Below are 20068 nucleotides of genomic sequence, written 5' to 3'. Positions count from 1 at the left end.
AACAAATAGTAAGGAGTGGGGAGATAATCATGTTTCCCCATTGTTGAGAGTTTTTGATGCAATTTTAAGTAAAAATTAATTATTTTGAGTGAGATGAATATAATTCCACAACTTCAATTATATAATTTTCAGTAACATTCTATTAAAACATATGAGACTTAACAGTATTCACTGAATAAATTATTCATTATAAATACTCACTTGTCAATACTCACCTCAGCATCAAATTTAAGAACAGAATTAACTTTATGCATAGAAAATACTGTAATATGGAATTTAGCTATAGAAAATACATATTTAGGGTCTCACTCTTGGATGAGCTGACAATTGATAGCCCTGGCCTTTTTACACTGTGAAAAGTACATAATTCAACAAAATACATCATCTGATATGTATCAATATTAATTTCATAGCTGAAGTTTAAATTAAACTGACAGTCTAAGTTATTATTCTTCTAATAAATAAAACACTATTTATCAAGAAAGATTAAAAACAAAGACAAACAAAACTCAATCCCTATAACCCTTGATTATGCCTGAAACAGAAAGATCCTGGGATGGAAGGAGAAAGCCAGGGATGCTAGGAGACTGACTATCAGAGATCAACAGGAGATACAAAGAGATATAAAGGACGTCTGCAGCTACAGAGCTCAGAAAAAATATACATTATTTCATATTGGTACAATGACGTGAGGGAAGGATTAAACACGGACAGAGTTCCTAAGTAGATCATGCTTTTTATTTCACTTAAATGTCATGACAAGGCTGTGAAGTATCACTATCCGACATTTTATAGACAAGGAAACTGAGGTTCAGAAAGGTTTAAAAATTTGCCCAAGGTAACACAGCTGCCAGGCAGTGGAGCTGAGATTTTTTTACCCTACTATATCTAATTCCTGATTTGTAATAGAACATATATTCTATTCTACAGAATGTTAGGCCTAACCTAGTTGTATTACTTTCTAAATCTAGTTGTTTGGAGATTCACTTTTTATTACATATGTTTCAGATATGTAAGTTTGCTAGGATAACAGAAATAAAGTACTACATAAGATACATGTGTATATGTGTGTGTGTGTGTGTGTGTGTATAAACGGGATCTGTTTTAATGAGCTTGATTTTCCTGTACGAATGAAAACAAAAACAGTTCTAAGAGCAAAGATGTCATGACCTCCTATAGTGAGCTGTATTTCTCAAAGATGGTCACAGCAATATCTCCCATCTTCTCATGCTCTTCTTACAATGTACTACGACACTCCTTTCAACCAAGACAGAAGGTGACTTCCTAGGCTAAGTCATAAAAAGGAGATTCCGTTTCCACCTTGCCTGCTGGAATACTTACAAGGTAGCTCTGTTGTAAGCAGTCTGATTGCCCTGAGGCCATTGTGCTGTGAAGAAGCCCAAACTAGCCCAGGTTAAAAAAAGACCTTATCTGGATGAGTCCTGAGACTCTATTAAGAGTAAGATTCTTGGCTAGCCCTCAGCTGTTCTAGACCCCTGCTGTTCCACTTCCAATCACCATCTGACTGCAACCCTGTATCAAAAATGCCCAAAGTGATCCCTTCCTAAACTCATAACCTACAAGAACAATGAGAAATAATAAATAATTGTTGTTTGTTATAATCATAAAGCTTTGGGGTGATGGTTAGGTGACAGCAGATAACTGAAACATCTTACAAAACCAGGAGCACCAAAAACATGGGTTTACTGTTGCAATATGATACTACATCCTACTAGAATTTTAACTTCAAAATTTAATAAGAACGGCAAAGATAACAGGAAAAGAATGGAAAAGATAATTTCTAGAATGAAAATTTAAATGAATAGGTATCTGGAGGGGCAAAAGCTTTGGTGTCAAATTCTCACCTTGATAATACCCATTAGAAATGAGGTGTTTAGCAAATCTCTAGCTATTTTAATAGTAAACTTGACAAACTGCTACGTATTTCTCTGACTTGGATTTACATCCAAACTAGTTTGATATGTGACAAATAAAGGAAAAATCAACTTACTTTTGCATTTCCTACAATTATGCTTTTGTCTTTATTCTAAGCAAACTCAAAATAACTAGAGGAGCAGGCAGGTTAAACAAAAAACAGAGAGAGAGAGAGAGATATCAGGTTTAAGGCCTGGAAAGCCCATTTAAAAGGTGCAATTGATTGTTGTCATATAAGCACATGGACACAAGTAAGGCCACATAGTCCATCCACAATTGCAAAAGAAAGTGAAAAATCAGTATTTCATATGAACTCTCCAGATTTTTAAACCTTGGCAACAAATTTAAATGTGTTTTAAAAAATACTATATAAGACACTAGTCTGCAATCTCTGCTCTGTTATTTTCTGGAGTAAAGAGGCATAAAAATGTAATAAAGATTAAATATAAGATTACTGATATCTAAATGATATAGAATAATAATTCTATCTTAAAGTGTTAAACTTCTTTTTCTATACCAGTTAACAGAGTGAAATAATAAATAAGAAATAAACCAGAAAACCGAAACTGTAAGTGGTAAACATTACAGATGTACCTCAGCATATCTAATTTTGTCACTTATTAGACCCTGAGACAGATGGCAGCACACTGGTAAACTACAAACAATTCACTCTTGACAATTACATTTATAATGCAGACATATAAAACCAACATCTATAAAGCAAATGAGTAACTCTTGACACTTAGTTCCCAAATTTACCAGTATTTTCTTCGTACTGCCATTTTTTCACTTGCACCTGATTTCAATAACTGTAAATTGCCATTTCAGAACAGAAACACAGGGAAAAAAAGCATTTTCCACTTTGAAAGTAAAGCATCTTCTAAAAGCAATTGTTATTCTAAAGTACAGAATCTACCTTTAATAATAGCATCAGAAAAGACCAAATGAACAGAAGGACATGGTACATTTCAATGAAATAAATCTTTTGGGGACCTCCCCCCACCAAATCTTATACATTATTTTTAGCCCTGGTGATCTATGAAAATTGTCAGCATTCTTCTACTTACATTTCAGGTAATTAGAGGTTAAAGTTTGCATGCAAGGTACCACCCTGACAACAATCCTTACCATCAGGAGGAATCAAGTTAATATTTTACATTAGATATATCTAGTAGCTTATACTAACATTTTACAAAATGTATTCACTAAAATACATCCCAAATAGAGATTATTTTAACCTGACTGAAACTATTCTTCTATTTGTAATGACTGCTTTTGTTTATTTATAATAATCTCTAAACTGAAAAATGTAGGAATTTTCTATAGTATCAAGCAGTAATTCTAGAATTTCTACAAAAGTACCAAAGAGAATCTGGTTCCAGCTATTCAAGAACACCCAAGTATCATTAGAGAATAAACTAGCATAATAGAACAGAACTAGTCCTTCTGTGAGGACTCAAAGCCCCAAGACTACCAAATATACTTTCACGTTTTCTTTCAAATTCCTTCTAGGCTCAATATTAACAACCAAAGGAAGAAAACAAAATAAAAACACTTGTCAGACAGCAAAAGCGCTTCACTGTTAGTACTAACAAAATTTATAATATCAAAGAGCTGGACTGCACGTTAAAAGTCACAGTAATTTTAACAAAAATCAGTGGATTAGTTTCAACTCACCTAAGAGAGATTGTATCTCTGAAACTAAAAGTATTTTGCATAGCATTATGTAGCCTGGACTAGTTTGTTAAGCTAGCTTTAGCACAGTCTTGTGGCATTACAGTAAGTCTTACGAAATACAATAGCTAATACTTATTAAAAACTTATTACTTACTTACTTCTAAGTACTTAACAAACATTATCTTATTGAATCCTCTCAATAACACTATATTATTACGATACTACTACCATCTTTAAAATAACTCTACAAGAGGGGTTAACAGTTTACCCAAGATCAAAGTGCCATGAAGTAACAGAGCTAGTATTTGAAAACTCCAGTCTGACTTCAGAGATCACAATCTGCGTGTGTGTGTCTGTCTGTCTGTCTGTCTGTCTGTCTGACACGTTTTCTCTTGAGAGGACTCAGCACTTTCTCCTCTAGGAAGCACAGAGACAAACTAATAGGCTACTGTTGTGCAAACTTTAGCCTCCATTAGAATCACATGGGAGCGTGTTAAAAATATCCTGCCCTTAGAGATTTGGTTAAGTACTTCTGGAGTGTAACCCAGCAGCTTGCATTTTTAGTATGCATTCCAGATGGTTCTCATGGGTCACACTTTGAAGAATACTGGTGCATGCCCTTATGAGTCGCTAACCGGTAACCTATTAACAGCTTACTCCAACTCATAATTCATTCCTTACCTCTTCTCACGGTCTTGTCTTCATAGTCTACTCCAGTATTTTTCCTGGTTCTGATTTCCATGTACATTTGATCGCTTTACTATACGTATTTCTCCCATATACAGCCCACCTCAAATTCCTTGTGAAAATTAGGATACAAATTTCTTTTAAATGAGGCTAATTCATCTGGCAGTTCAATACCTAAAACCAGTATATAAATTCATAAAGAAAAAGAGTCCTTAGGTCCCTGCTAAGACACTTGATACGCTATGTATGTTGCACTTCCACTCCAACAGCCTCAACGCCCTTAATGGATGTGCACCGGGTGCAAACTATTTTAATTCTGCAATGAGTGATGAACAGCTCACTCTTCTTCCATATATAGTGTCCACTGAAAATGGGTGGTCCATAGGTCAAACCAACCCACAGAAATGCTTTTGAAAAATATATACGCCAACATGTAAAAAATTGAGAAATTATCACAGAAAAATATGGAACTCCAGTGAATTCTGAAAAATTGGAAAATACGGCAATGTCAGGATCACAGTTTTTCACAGTCATCCCCTTTAGAGATGCTTTGGCTCCCTGGGTCTTATATTTAGGCTGTTTCATTCATTTAAATTACCTTTCTGGCCCCTATGCCTCTTGATTTTGTGTCTCCTATAAACTATGATGGGGGAATAAGTGAGGTTAAGAAGATTTTCTGGTTGAAAATCAGTTCAGCATAGTCAAGGAATCTCTGGGAAATTAGTTATAATACAACTACAGGTAAATGGTATTGGAGAAACACTTCTAGTATTCATACTAACCTGATTTTCCCAAACCTTCTGATCTTTTAGGCAATCAAAGTGATCTTTTACCTTTGTAAATTACCACACACCATCAGTTCTCACTTGCACTTCCCCCATTAACCTCTCTGAAATGCAATGCCCTTATAGTGGATGTATGCATGCATTTAACACAGCAGTGTGCCTCAACACCTTACTTTCCTCACTCCCATAAAAGCTAGTATGAAACTGACACATCTTAGAAGAAAAATGGCAATTCTTTCAGAGCTTAATAATATTGCTAAATCAAACCAAATTTTAACTAGTAAAGCTAATGTTTTCTCCAGATACATGTTAAAAATGCAATACTTTAATGTCTTCAGTCCATCGACTGCATCTAGTATTTCTTCTCAAGTAAGAAGAGGTTAGGTGTTTCTCACCATATCCAGATACCAATCTGTTTTTTTTCCCCTTGTTTACATTACTGACTAATTAACATTCACCAAATAAATTATGCTATTAATAGCTAATTTTATTACCTGAGCAAAAAGAACAGAATTTAAGCTCTGTATTTAATAACTTAAGCTAATGTTAATCTTTTAAAATACAGCAATAAGTATGGTTTTCAGAAAATGGTAGTGATCCAAAGGTTATATTTAAGCTGCTGAACTTCTTTTTAGAAGCCATCAAAGATAAATAGTAGCCCATAGGTCAAGTGTGGCTCAAAGTCAGTTTTTTTGGAGGCTGCACAGTATTTTTCTTTTTCCTTTTTACTGAATGTTAGCACCTTTTAGGGAAGGCATGTGCCTTGTAGTTCATAAGAGCCTGAGCAATCTTACTGGCTCAATCATGACTTTGTTCACTCATTCACAGCACCTGTTTGGGACCTGTAGATTGTATTTCTCATTTTGTCATCCCAAGCAAGCAAAAGAAATTAAGGAAGAAGAGGCATCTGCTCAAATATCCTTTAGTTCAGGATGTTCAGGCTATGCCCTGAAATATTACCTTCAATGTTAACAAAAGAGAAAATGTGAACAAGGGAGAGAGCCTCTTAGAGGGATCATTCTTTTCTCATATCTATGCTGAGGATGCCCAGAGCAACGAACAATGACAAGAGTTTTGTTTTTAATGCACTGATGTGCAGATACTTGAGAAATTTTCAAAAAGCTTACACATATTCCCAAAATACAGTAAGTTTGGGCGCATATGTACTTTTACCCCAAGGCTCACTCTTTCTTCACCTTTTGTTGTTACTGCCGTTTAAAAATAGCAAAACAAATATATGCTAGTTGAGGGTTAAAAAAGACAATCCTAGGTATCTCACGTATTACATGACACTGCACATAACTACTCCAAATATTAATTTCTAATTCTAAACAAGAAATAGTGTACTAGAACACAAAGTAGAAGAGAGAACAGTACTTACTAAACATATTTAAATACATTAAAAGCAGCTCTTTCATCAACAGCAATAAGGTGCTATATGGCCCTCTAGTGTTCAATAAAGAAACAGATGAATTCTTAATGGTGTTTCATATTAAAAAAAAAAAAACTTTCTCTGATTTACTAAGTATGCTAAACATATTCATGTATGACTTCCACAAAGACCCAAATGTGTTGTATCATCTCTGGCTTTACTTCTCTGTGCTTTCTTTTGAACTGCTATCCATGTTTAGAGTATCCACTGAAAGAATTATGAAATGTCCTTAAAGACTTGCCATTAAAAAGAAAATCTCAATCCTAAATGGAAAAGAAATAGCATTTCTCAATTAAAACTAAACGGTATTGAATTTTCAAAGAACAAAAATAATAGTGCCATGATACAAATTAGGTAGGCATTTAAAATGCAACTGATCTAAATTCTCAAATCATATTTCTTTTATCTGTGTTCTATTTCTATAATTCATCCAACTTGGTTTTTCCCTTTATCATAATTTATAGATAATAGACGTTCATTACAGCAACCAAAGCAATGAAATACATGAAAATTGTATTCCCTAGAAGAAAGGTCAAAGATGAGACTGAGATTTTTGGGACAAGAGTCAAAGTAAAAAAGTAGACTCACAAGCAAATTAAGATTGTAATCACTGGTGAAAAGGTTTAAAAATTGATCATTACTTTTTATTCCATAAAAGTTGATTATCACTGTCTAAATAAAGTTGATGAAACACTAATTTCAAAATGGACCTAAGTTTATTAAAGGTTTTTAAAACATGTATTTGTATTTATTGTTTATATATTGGAGCTTTAGAGAGGGAAGGCAAGGACTGGTATATAAGCAAGATCTAAAGTATATCCCCCAGCTCTGTCATTCACTTCCTATAACCTTAAGCATATAATATTTCTGAGTTAAAACTTCAGAAACCACAGGGAAGATCTGAAGCTTTTGTACTTGGCATCAAGATCAGTCCCCCAAATGACAAGGTAGTAAGTTGACTCCAGCATGGAACCTCTACAAATGAACCCTCAAAGTACCATTTAGCCGTCAGTAAATTATTAGAAACAGGAAGGATAAAAAGAAAATTTAAACAAATTTGCCCAATATAAACCCATACAGATATCTGGAATAAATTCAGATAGTCACCTAGAAAGGCTCTATACATAGTTCTAAAAATTCTGCCACTATTCAAAAAAGTTATGACTCCTCATTTTCATTTCTTTACAGCCTCCCAAAATCTTATCTATCCTTTAGGTCCCAGCCTAGTTTTCACTTCCTCACTGAAGATACCACTGATTTAATTATTTGAATGTGGAAATAAATGCCTTGAGAACTACAAACTGGGAATGACTGTGAAACTGCTGGAAGATAGAATTTTGATACAAAACAATCTTAGTAAAGAAGAACCTGGTAAAGAAGGAGCCAAAAGGTAAACTTAGCGAGGATGGGGGCACAATGGCAAGTAACAACAGAAAATCTAATAGGGACAAATTTAAAATCTTGTACTTAGGTTCAAAAATCTATAAGCATTTACATTAAGTGGAACAGGAATTAAGCCAGGCCATGTTTGTAAAAAATACATAAGATTTTGTTTTCTGGAAATTGAATTCAATTTTTTAAGCATTTTCTGTATGCAAAGTACAAGGTCCTGTAAGACACAGCAGAATCTTAGAGACTCTACAATCTAATGAGTCAATAATCTAGAGAATCAGCAATCTAAATATACATGAATTAAAAAAAAAACCCAAAGATGTCTATAACTATCACAAAATACATCAAAAACAAAGACCTAGTGGAGATACAGAATTTTGCTCAGAGTTCTATGAAATATCCTTAAAGCAGGTGAGATTTGAAAAAGGTCTTAGAAAGAAACATAGAAATTTGAAGGAGGCTATAGGATGAGGAAGACATTTAAAAGATAAGGAAAAAGTTATCAAAGATAAGGTACAAAGGTATCAAAGTAGCCTGAATTCCTCTATGCTCAGAAACGTCAAACAAATTGCTGCTGCTGAGGTACAGAGTAGGACAGAAACAAGCTGAAGGAAATAAGATCAGGAACAAGGCAAGGATGTCTTGTCTCACTAATTTCAATACTGTAGTGGGAATCCTAGCTAACGCAGTAAGGCAAGAAAAGAAAATAAAGAACATGTAGATTAGGAAGAAATAATTTAGTCACATATGACACGATCATCTATGAAGAAAATCAGAAAGAATCAACAACAAAAACAACAAAAAAAAATTCTCGAACTACTAAGCGACTATAGCAAGGATACAGGATACAAGGTTAATACACAAAGGTCAATCACTTTCCTATATACCAGCAATGAACGAGTGAATTTGAAATTAAAAACATGTTATCCTTTACAATAGCACCCCCTCAAATGAAACACCTAGGCATAAATCTAACAAAATAAGCACAAGATCTGTATGAGGAAAACTGCAAGATTCTGATGAAAGATAAAGAACCAACTAAATGGAGAGATAGAGTGTCCATGTTCTTAGATAGGAAGACTTATTATTGTCAAGATGTCAGTTTTTCACCATCTGATGTAATTCAATGCAATCCCAACTAAAATCCAAGAAAGTAATTTTGTGGATACTGATAAGCTGATTCTAAAGTTTATATGGAGAGACAAAAGACCCAGAATACTCAATTTAATATTGAAAGAAAACACCAAAGTCAGAGGACTGACACCATTCAACTTCAAGGATTAATATAAAGCTACCATAATCAAGACAGTGTGGTACTGGTAAACAAACAGACAAATGGATCAAAAGAACAAAATGTCCTCATTTTCCTTTCCAAACTTGTTTTATTGATAATGTGCAAGCATTTCTCAACAATAAGTAGGTCTTGTAGCTTGTAATAATGAGTTTATCACCATTTAGGTTTACCTCATCACGTTGGAAGGAATCTCTCACTGATCACAAGAACAAAGATGCAAGTCTTGACATGGGAAAAAGAAACCCAGTAAAGTAAATGAGTAAGAAAAAATATGCAAGAGCAACACTGGATAAATCCCTGCCTTGCTGATGACCATGTCATCTAACATGGAGATAATGAGGTCAATAATAATGATCACATCATATGTTTGCACAGCCTTTTCAAACTTGCAAAGCATTTCACATTCATTACCTCATTTAAACTCTACACAACCATTTGCAATAAGAACAGGTACCATATTCCTAGTTTAATGATGAAGAAATGAGCTCAAGGAGATGGTGAGAGAGAGCAGATAGGACTTCTTACCTCCTATTCTTTTCAGCACACAACTCTGCCTAATGTTACGTATCCAACCTATACACCAGGATTGTAATCAACAGAGAAAAGTTATCCAACAATGACTTTCATAGGTCACCCTATAAAAGTAGAGAAAAATGTTGTGGATACAAAAAAAAAAAAATTTACAAAATAAAGGGCCCAGAAACAGACCTACATAAATATCTTTGACAAAGGAGCAAAAGGCAATACAATGAAACAGTCTGTCTATTCAACAAATGGAGCTGAACAACCAGACATGCACATGCCAAAATTAACTCAAAATGTATCACAGACCTAAATGTAAAACACAAAACTATAAAACTCCTAGAAGATAACACAGAAGAAAATGTTGATGACCTTGGACATGCTGAAGACTTTCTAAACACAACACTTAAGATACAATCTATGGAAGAAATAACTGATAACCTGGACTTCATTAAAATTAAAAACTGTTCTGTGAAAAACAGTGTCATGAGAATGAGAAGATAAGCCACTGACTAAGAGAAAATGCTTGGAAGAGACGATACGACAGTTGTTTGTTATCCAAAATATATGAAGAACTCTTAAAACTGAATAATAAGAAAACAAACAATCTATTAAAAAACAGGTAAAAGGTCTGAACAGATACCTCATCAAAGAAGATGTACAGATGACAAGTAAACATATGAAAAGATGCTGAATGTCGTATGTCATTAGGGAATTTCAAATTAAAACAACAATGAAATGCCACTACACGTTTATTAGAATTGCCAAAATCCAAAACATTAACAGTATCAAATGGTGGCAACAGAACTCTCTCATTCATTGCTGGTGGGAATGCAAATGGTACAGTCACTCTGGAAGACAGCTTGGCAATTTCTTACAAAATTAAAATACTCTTACCATGTGACCCAGCAATCATGCTCATCGGCATTTAATCAAAGGAGCTGAAAATGCCTACAACAAAACCTGCACATGGATGTTACAAGAAGCAGGAATGCAAAACAGTCTACACACTGACCCTAGCTATGCAAACTATGTCTCCATGTGGTCAAGGGCTGGCAAGTCATATGTAAAAATTTATTCAGTAATTATTTACTGACAAATTATTAGGTATTGGGATGTCTTATACATGATAAGCACTATCAGGCAAGATAAATAAGAAATCAAAGGGTGTGAATAGGAGGGAGACAGAAAAACAATTTTAATACAATATGAGTCATAATAAACATACTATGGGAGTAGAGATTAATTAAGACGGGGCAACTTTTGGAGAGGGGCCACAAAAACAGGTGTTAGGTGGCTTTACGGATAATTCTATTGCCCACTTCCTCCCCAAATTACTGTTTCATTGAATTTTCAAATTTTAACAAATTTTAACTTGGACCCAGGATAAGTTCTAGGTTCACATTCCTAACCCCACTACTTACCGGATGACTGATCACTCATGAATTACTTAACTTCTCTCCACTTGTTTCTCATCTCTGACATGGAGATAAAAATTAGAACCTACATAACAGGACTGTTAAGATTAAATGAGGTTATATATGTAAATTATTTAGCACAGTGTTCTAGCACATAGTAAATAGTGCTCAATAAATGGTTTAGTAGTAGTAGTAGCATTATTATCAATGCTGTTCTCCACCGCACTGATGAGATTCAGAGTAAGAACAGGTAATAGTCTGGCTCTACTGCACCAAGCAGCACCACCGTTGACTACAGGACACAACTTCAAGATCAATTTGTCCAGAGAAGGGCAACCAGGATGGTGATCCTGGAAAACACACTGAAGGCATGAAGTCTGGAGAAAAGATTATGGATGAACATGACAGCAGTCTTCTCCTGTAAGGAAAGGCTATCACTGCTCTACATGGAAGAGCAAGGACCAAAGAAGAATAATAGATGTCAACATAAAGAACTGTCTAAAAATATAATGCTGCTTCACACTGTAGTATGCCCTAGTGACGACTTCATTATCAAGCCTGAGTCTCCTGATAAAGCTACTGGGCGCAGGTTTGGACTTGGTGATCTCAAAGGTCCCCTGCAGAGTCTATCTCAGGAGACTTTAAATTAGGATGGAAAACCTAAGCAGTTTAAATATATTAATTAGTTTGAAGAAATGAGAGGCTGGGAATAGGGAAGGGAAGTGAGAGCACTGGTGACTTCCTGGTAAAGCACTTTAGAATTATACTCTAAAAGATAGACTCTGAAATTGCTCACAGAAGGATTTTTAAATGAAAGACACTCATGTTTTAGGGAGAGCCAAAAGTGCTGTCAAGGCTACTCTTAAGTAACTCTCTAAAGAAACCACATATTAAATAAATGTCTTAAAAACAAAGACACCACATGCTAACTACTGCTCTTCTAATAATGTGGTTAAGTTGACCTTAGAGAATTGCTAGGATGGCACCTGAGTCATGGAGATGTGAGGAATTGGCTACACAATGAACTGTTAAAGGCTGCATTGCTTTCTTCCACTATGCTCAGCTGCATGTTCATGAAGAGATCATTATATAATGCCCTTCCTTGTGAAAGGTGTCTTTTTATCCAGTCTTCCATTGAGTATTATACATTGTGAAAGTTATCAAAAGACTAAGTAGAGTCAGAATGAGTTTCTAGTAGATACAGTTTTTTTTTTCTAATAAGTAACAGTAATATATGCCTGTTGTAACAAGCTTGGGAAATTGTGGAAAGCATATAAGAAAAAAATAAAAATAATTCAACCACATTCAGAGGGAACTCCTAACATTTGGTTTAATTCTTTCTGATCTTTTCTCATGCATATATATGGGGGAGGGAATTATTGTAAGTTTATTTCATAGTCAGGATCACATTTATATTTTTAGTAAATATTGTATTTGTAAGCTTTACCTATTATTAAATTTCCTTTAAAATACGATTTTTAATGATTGGATGAGTTGCCTTCAATTGATTTCTGTATCTTAGCAACATGGTTCTTAAATTGTGGTTTTTAACTTCTCCTCTGGGGAATTTTACTCTCAAACTGCTATGTTATTATAATATTCCTCAATGTAATCATCTTTATATTGAAAATCTGAGTTTTAAACTGAACTTAAATGGCATGCCTATTTATAATTTATAGTCTAGCTTGGGTACATCTTAAAAGGTGAAATGAGAATCGCTCACATTACAATTTGTGAAATTTCAACTTTCAACCTGAATCAGCACTAGAGACAAATATATCAAATTTCTACTGTTCAGAAAAGATAAAAGAATTAAATGTCAACTCAAGACAAAACTTACCCCCAAAGTCACAAGATAATACCAAATGAACTGCACAACATAGAGAACCAACAATGGGTTCAAGGAATTGAATCTTCTAATTCTAGGAAGCTGTAAAGATAAGAGATGGAATCTGGCCTGGATTTTGAAGGATCTGCCTGGGGGGGGGGGATTTATTAAAAGGAACTGGAGGAATGGAGATAGAATCAGCTAAAATGAAACTGGTAAGACTGCAACAGACTTCAAATGTCCACCTATGGAATCTGGCTTCATCAGTGGGAAATGGGGCACTCGATATTTATATTGAGGTTACTGAACTAAAAATTCAGTTTAAAAAATTCATCCAATCATTCATACTGTCAACACACTGTCCAGGACATGGCATTATAGCCTATTGAAACAGAAACCTAAGCAAAGATGCCCTTTAATTTTTAAACACTGACTCTCCAATTTTTATCTCACAAGTGCCTGAGGGTAAGAAAACGGAAGATCAAGAGTTCTAATCTGTTAAACTCTTTCAGCAGACCCATAGGCTTGGATAAAAAAAAGGTCAAACCATTTTTCCACCAAATGACGAGAAGACTAGAATATTAAGAGACTAGAAAATCTAAAAGGAAAAATAAAAAATTGGTAGGAAGAAAGGAAAGGTAGTTTTAGTTTTCAGTGGACTGCTCAGGTGACAATGTCCAATAGATAGACAGAAATGCAGGACTGAGGTTTCGGTGAATGACAGGAGCTGGATACATAATTTTGGAGTCACCTACCAAAGTAAAAAGAGAACCCACCATGATATCTCCTTTATCTGCTCCATAGCATCTTCTCTATCACCAGCAAAAACAACATTAATAAAGAGCAGTTCATTTTAATTATCTACATATGAAGCGACTGCCTCAGGAACATTTTGAGTATAACTATTTGTGGTATTTGTGGATATTTCAGAGAAGTTTATCATCTGTGTAAAGTACAAATCAATGGAACACTATAAAACATTTTGAAATTCAACATTCTATGGGAAGATTTTTTTTGGTCTATAATTAAAATCCGTAATTAAAATAATTTTTAATTATTTGCAGTGAATAGGATATAGATTTAAACATGACCAACATTTAGAGCTATTATGGTTTAAAATAATGTTAGTAAGTATTTTTTAAACTGCACTAATAGGAATTAATTAGAAATTGACCATAAACTAAAGTTCATTTTGACATCCAATTACAAAATTCACAAAGCATTTAAGTATACAGATGTTTTTGAAGAAGAAAATTTAGAGAAACTGATAAAATCTAATGGAAGGAAATGGTACATACATATCAAGTAGGAAGATCTGTGCATAGCAGTCCCTTGGAGATGTGTTATATTTTAATTTTTATTAGAAATGGGCCCAGCTTATTACCATATGTCCCGATCCTCCTGCACACTCTTTTAAAAGTATTTATCTATTTCTCCATTAATCTCTTTTTCCACTAGAGGGAGATATGACTGAACATTAACAGTCATATAAAGTATATACACTGATATCTTCCGTGGGGAATGCAGTGTATTGTGTGAGATGAGGGACAGGAGACAGACAGACAAAATGAGGTCACAGGCTTATACCTGTAAACTACCCACGTGTCCCAGGCACAACACTACTTGCTTTACATGCATTATTTTACTTAGTCCTTACAAAAACCCAGTGAAGTAGGTATTACAGTCTTATTTTACAGATAGAACAGATCAATTAGATTACATATGTATGGTCATAAAATGAGTGGCAAAATCAGAACTCAAGTTCAAGTTTGAAAAGCTCTTCACTCTGTCAGCGGAGAATTCATCTCCTCCAGTGTGTCCTCTTCCCTCCACTTTCATCTCCTCTCTCCACATGCTTAAAATTGAGTTAAACTGGGCTGAGTGAATTTTCTAGTTTGTCCTCCTTCACAAATGTAGGGGACACGGCTACCTGTTGGGTTATGTGTCCTAGTGGATTTAATTCAAGATGACTGATGCCTTATATAGCGCTTTCTGCTCTCTGGACATCTCTACACTGAACAGAGTTCAAACCTAAATTCCTTCTCTTACATGAACAAGACAAGGCCAGGGGCTTCCAGACATGGCCATCACTCTCTAGAACTCAACCTAAATACAACAGAATTTAGAGCCTGATTAGATTGCAGATGTTACCTGCATGGTCCTGAAGAGTTTCCCAGTAGCTCTGGCTCAGGAGAGTAGTTGGTGGATGGTGGACTAGAAACAAAACTGTAACTTTGATTCCCTGATTAGCAAGTGATTCTTGTACCTACTTCCTCTATTGTTTGGAAGCAACAGACAAGAAAAAGTTTCAGGCCTCTAGACCCTAGACATACTGCTTCTTTGACTATGTATTTGTATATATATATTTTTTTTCTAAATATATTTCTTATTTGAGGCAAAAAGGATTTTTTAAAAACTGCTTAGTTACCAAAAGATATCTAACAATCAGGATGGGAAAAAATACACTAATTTGAAGGAAGGAATGAAGTTATTTGAGAACAAATAGAAGACACTAATGACTGATACGGAAGAAACAGAGATCAGTGCTCAAACGTGGTTCTCTTCAGGAGACGATCAGGAGGATACAAGACCTGGCCTAATGGTAATCTCATCTGCTTTTCATTTTAGTAGAAAATGAGCTGATATTCTACATTAAACATGGAAAAGGAGCCTTTAGTATGGGCTGGGCATCTCTTCAGAAAACAAGATATTTTTGTCCTTAATTATGATAAGACTGTTGACATAGGGTGTAAAAACTGAAGAGATGGGCATTCCTATCGGGGGAAGCAAGTTGACTTTAGAATTTGCAAAGATTTAGCCAAATTTACAGAAATAGCTAGCACACAATTCCTAATTAAGAAACACATTTGATGGACTCCAGAGAGAGCGATATCTGTTATCCTGTCTCAAATTTCATTGTCATTTCTTCCTGTTACAACTTTAGCCTTGAGTCCTTGTAACTTCAGTATTCATTAAATACTACAAAGGAAAGCACTTAACTGAGCTCTCTGCACTTTCTAAAGGATAGCTCTGTTGATTTCAAACGTGGTATGGTATTAGAAAGTCACCACACTCCAGAGTCTTAGAACATAAACAGACTTCCATTTCTATTGAAAATCTTGTTTAGTGATGTTTGCCAAATTCTACTATAGGGGGCAGCATAGCACATGGAAAGAAGAGGGCTGCTTTGAAATTAGGCAGATCTGGCTTAAAATCTCTTCCCACTTACAGTGTGTTATTGGGGTGAATCATTTGGCCTGTCTGCAACCTCTGCTTACTTAACCATCATGGGAACTTGCAAAGAGTATGGACTTAATCAACATCAATTCTTGACCGGCATGACCCTTGACTTTTAACATTAAGAAAGTCTGGAATTTCTACTGTATATTATTGCCATAGGCTCCATTAGAATAAATCTTTGGTGACTACAGGGAAAAAGACTGTCCTAAGAGTTTTGATAGTCTCCAATATGCTTTCAAAAAAAAAAAAAAAAAAAAAGACCAATGCAAGAAAGGACCAAAAATGGTTTTTCTCCTTAATACCATAGTTTCACAAATAGCATGTTCAGTAATGACAAATAAGTAAGTCTAGCTGTCCAAAGGGTATGTTTAAGAAACTACCAAAAAAAATTTTTTTGAAAGGTGTGCTGGGTAAGATGTAGAAGGTTAACCCTATATTAATATAAAAAATGGGATTTTGAAAATAAATTATTATACCTCTACTCTTCTCAAAAGTCACAGTTTAAGAGGACTTAAAAGAAATTGTGGCTTAGGGTAATGTCTGTAGAAGTGTCTTATGTATTAAGAATTTAAAGTGTCTTATGTTTATGATAATCAATAATTTAAAGCTGCTCCAAAATAAACTTTAAAATAGTGAAAGCTTTCCCCCTATTTATTGTATTTAAAAGATTTATACACATGGGTGACTAACATTTTCTTTTAAAGTAACACAGTAATATGTGATGTTTTCAAAATGTTGTTGAAAAATAAAGTATTAGAATAATCTGGAAGAAGCGTTTCAAGAATGGACAAAAAGGAAAATGGGCCAACTTCATACTGACATTCTACTTTGCAGAAGGGCATCTCTGCCTTGGCAATCAAATAGTTTTATATTCGTCTTGCCATATTTATAAAAGCAAATGACCTCCAAATAGAGCATAGCAACAGCACGTACACGTGTACACACACACATACACACCACACACACACACACACAAATGTATCTATCCCTGCTGTTGTTAGTACTCAGCCCACTCCTGTGGCCTTGTATATGGAGAGCTATAATTTATATCCACAACTTAAGAGTGACTAGGGAAAACAGATTTAAATTCAATACACTTTGTTTTTAAGGAGGTAGCTATCCACACAGACATACCTAAAAGTACTGTTTATGATTTCATCTTGAAGGGAAGGGAAAGATAAAGCACCCATCAAATCTGTATACTGGAAGTTTTCCTCCTGAACATTATGATGGCTTCTCCTTTGGGAAAATGATGTGATTCGTCTAGCTGGCTTTCTTGTTTTTAATTTAAAATGCAGCAGAACTCACTGATAGATTTGCATTCTTCAGAAAAGCTGAGTTCTGATTAATCTTCTTTCTTAAATAAGATAATGCAATTAAATCCTAATCCCCTATTCCTCCAACTGAACCCTCAGAAAAAAGAGGACAGACATAAACTCACTCTTCCGATACAACCTTGAGGGAGAGGGATCAAGAGGTCAGAAGGCAGGAGCTGGGCACACTGCACTGTAACTGCTCTGAGCCTCATCCCCAAAGCAGGGCTGCAGCTGCCAGTGTTAGTCATTCCGACTCTGGCTGAGGGTCAAAGCACCACTTCCACACCTTGAGACAAGGGTGGTAAAAGGGATAAAAACCACTGCTTGAGGCCAATTCCTTCTTAGACCAACCAACTAAATAAAATCTGAACTTGCAGACAGGCTAGGGAAATTAGGGATGAGTATGTTTTAGAAAAAGTTTAAGTTTCACAAGCTGAAGCAAAAGTGACATAGCACTGCAAGTATTAAACCAAGTGTCTAAGATACTTCATTCTAGGTCAAGTTAGGTTACAGAGGATGATGTTAAATCTGTTTTTATGCTTTCTATGGGCTAAACAAATGATTCACTGTAAAATTTAAAAATAAGCAAATAAGAGTAAGAGTATAAACCACCACAGACATTATTTATTTGAATGTCTGTAAAATAAGTAAGATATTATTTGAGTTAAAATGTTCCTTTCCAAAGAATTGTTTAACTCATAGTCTACTCTACATGGATATTCATGATTTTTATCTAATTTTTAAATGATAAAGAACCAGAAAGCACACAAACATAAAGATCTATGAGCGTAGAAGCCTGAGGGGGAAAAAGGGTCAGAAATTGTGCTACATACCTCATTCATTCTGAGTATAATTCTTTTTGCTTTCTGTCCTCTTTAGACAGACCATTAGACAGCAATGCTGCCCAAAATATTGATTAAGATAAATTCTAACTCCAGCAAAATGCACATGATGGTCTTATTGAATTTCCTGTAACTTCAATAGCACCAAAAACAGAGAAAATAAAATTCAATGCAGAGAAGTCAGCACTTACTTAAGAGCTAGTCAACAAGACCAAGGTATGTAACGAAAAAACTCTTTGTGTATTTGTGTGTGTGTGTGTGTGTGTGTTCATATTCTTTACAACTTAATTTTTTTTATTGTGGAAAACTTTAAACATTAAAAACTACACAGATTATACCCATGAACCCCCATGTTCCTACAACCCAGCTTCAACAATTAGCAACTCATGGCCAATCTATACCCTACTTCCTTTTTTTCCGTTCAGTATTATTTTGAAGCAAAGCCCAGACACTATATTACTTCATTTGGACTATAATTTGATAGGGGAAAGGGAATACAATAGAAAGACTGGGTAGTGAGAGAAATGCTACTTCCTTCTCTCCACAATCCCTGCCCCTTATCATGACCACAATTTTAAGTAACATATCCAGGAACGCTCCAAGGAAAGAAGCCCATACGCCTCCCCAAAGAATTAGCACTGCAATTCCAAATTTACTGCAGCTTCCCAGTCACTCCGCCTTCCAGCTCAGACAGCACCTCCCTCCCTAACCAGCAAAGATAATTCAGGGAAGCAGTGATAGTATGTGATAGTAACAGTGTACCCAGTCCTTAACTCTGGCATAGCCTCCAAGGACTGCACAAAATGGAATTGTTTTTCTCAGCAACAGGCTAGTCACCACGTCTCTGAATTGATAGGCCTCCTCCAGTTCAGACAGGAGTCTAACTGTCTACCTTTTAAATCATATCTATGGCTAACTCCATGGGCTACCACTAGCTAAATGAGACAAGGAGGCAGACACAACAGAGCTGTTTCCCAGGATGGGAAAGGGAAAGGAACACTGCAGGCGAGGGAAGCAGTGGCAGAAACCCGACAGAAAGCTGGGACTCTTTGATAACGTAAAGTGCATCTTTACGTTATCTCCTACTTCTCACAGTCAAATACCAACCAAAATGGTGTGGTTACCCTACAGTAAACACTCCGATCGCCTGGAGAAGTAAATGGAGTTCCAGTAAAATGGAGTAAGAAAAGAACCCCAATTCCTCCAATACTCCTAAGTGTTTTAATTTTAATAACATAACTAGAAGAAAACAAGCAGTGAAGATAGCACCATACATTTCTGCTGTTTTATAATGTAGGAAAAGTGTTTCACAATCTTAAATATGTCACCATCTAGTGCTTTAACTTTTAAAAATACCTACTTAGATTTCTCCAACAACCAAATACTAATATTCAGGCTGTAATTTCTTCTTGTTTACATAATAAAGAGAAAACTCCTCACAAAGGATACACGTTAATCATCATCATAAGAAAACTAATTCGAGGTAACTCCCAGTAACCTGTACCTTGGAGTAATACCTGTGAATACAAAGCCCACCAGACCAGCTGCACTTTGTAAATAAGAAAAGATTCTTCACTACTTGATTCACACAAATCATGTTTCACTCCAACCCCTTCCACTGCACACAACCTACTAACTCCGCTGCAGGGACAAAATTTACAATGAAATTTGACATTAATGATTTTTCATAGCAATAGAAT

The 20068-nt window shown here is 35.1% G+C and overlaps 1 protein-coding gene across 4 annotated transcripts in view; it reads right to left on the bottom strand.

The window, feature by feature from the left end:
• The window catches only part of FBXW7 (F-box and WD repeat domain containing 7), a 198575-nt gene that overhangs the window by 67346 nt on the left and 111161 nt on the right, over positions 1-20068 (bottom strand). The window lies entirely within an intron of this gene.

Source organism: Vicugna pacos, chromosome 2, assembly GCF_048564905.1.
Source record: "Vicugna pacos chromosome 2, VicPac4, whole genome shotgun sequence".
Classification (NCBI taxonomy): Eukaryota; Metazoa; Chordata; class Mammalia; order Artiodactyla; family Camelidae; genus Vicugna; species Vicugna pacos.
Note: the sequence above shows the minus strand (reverse complement) of the source record. Positions and strands in the feature narration are given on the sequence as shown.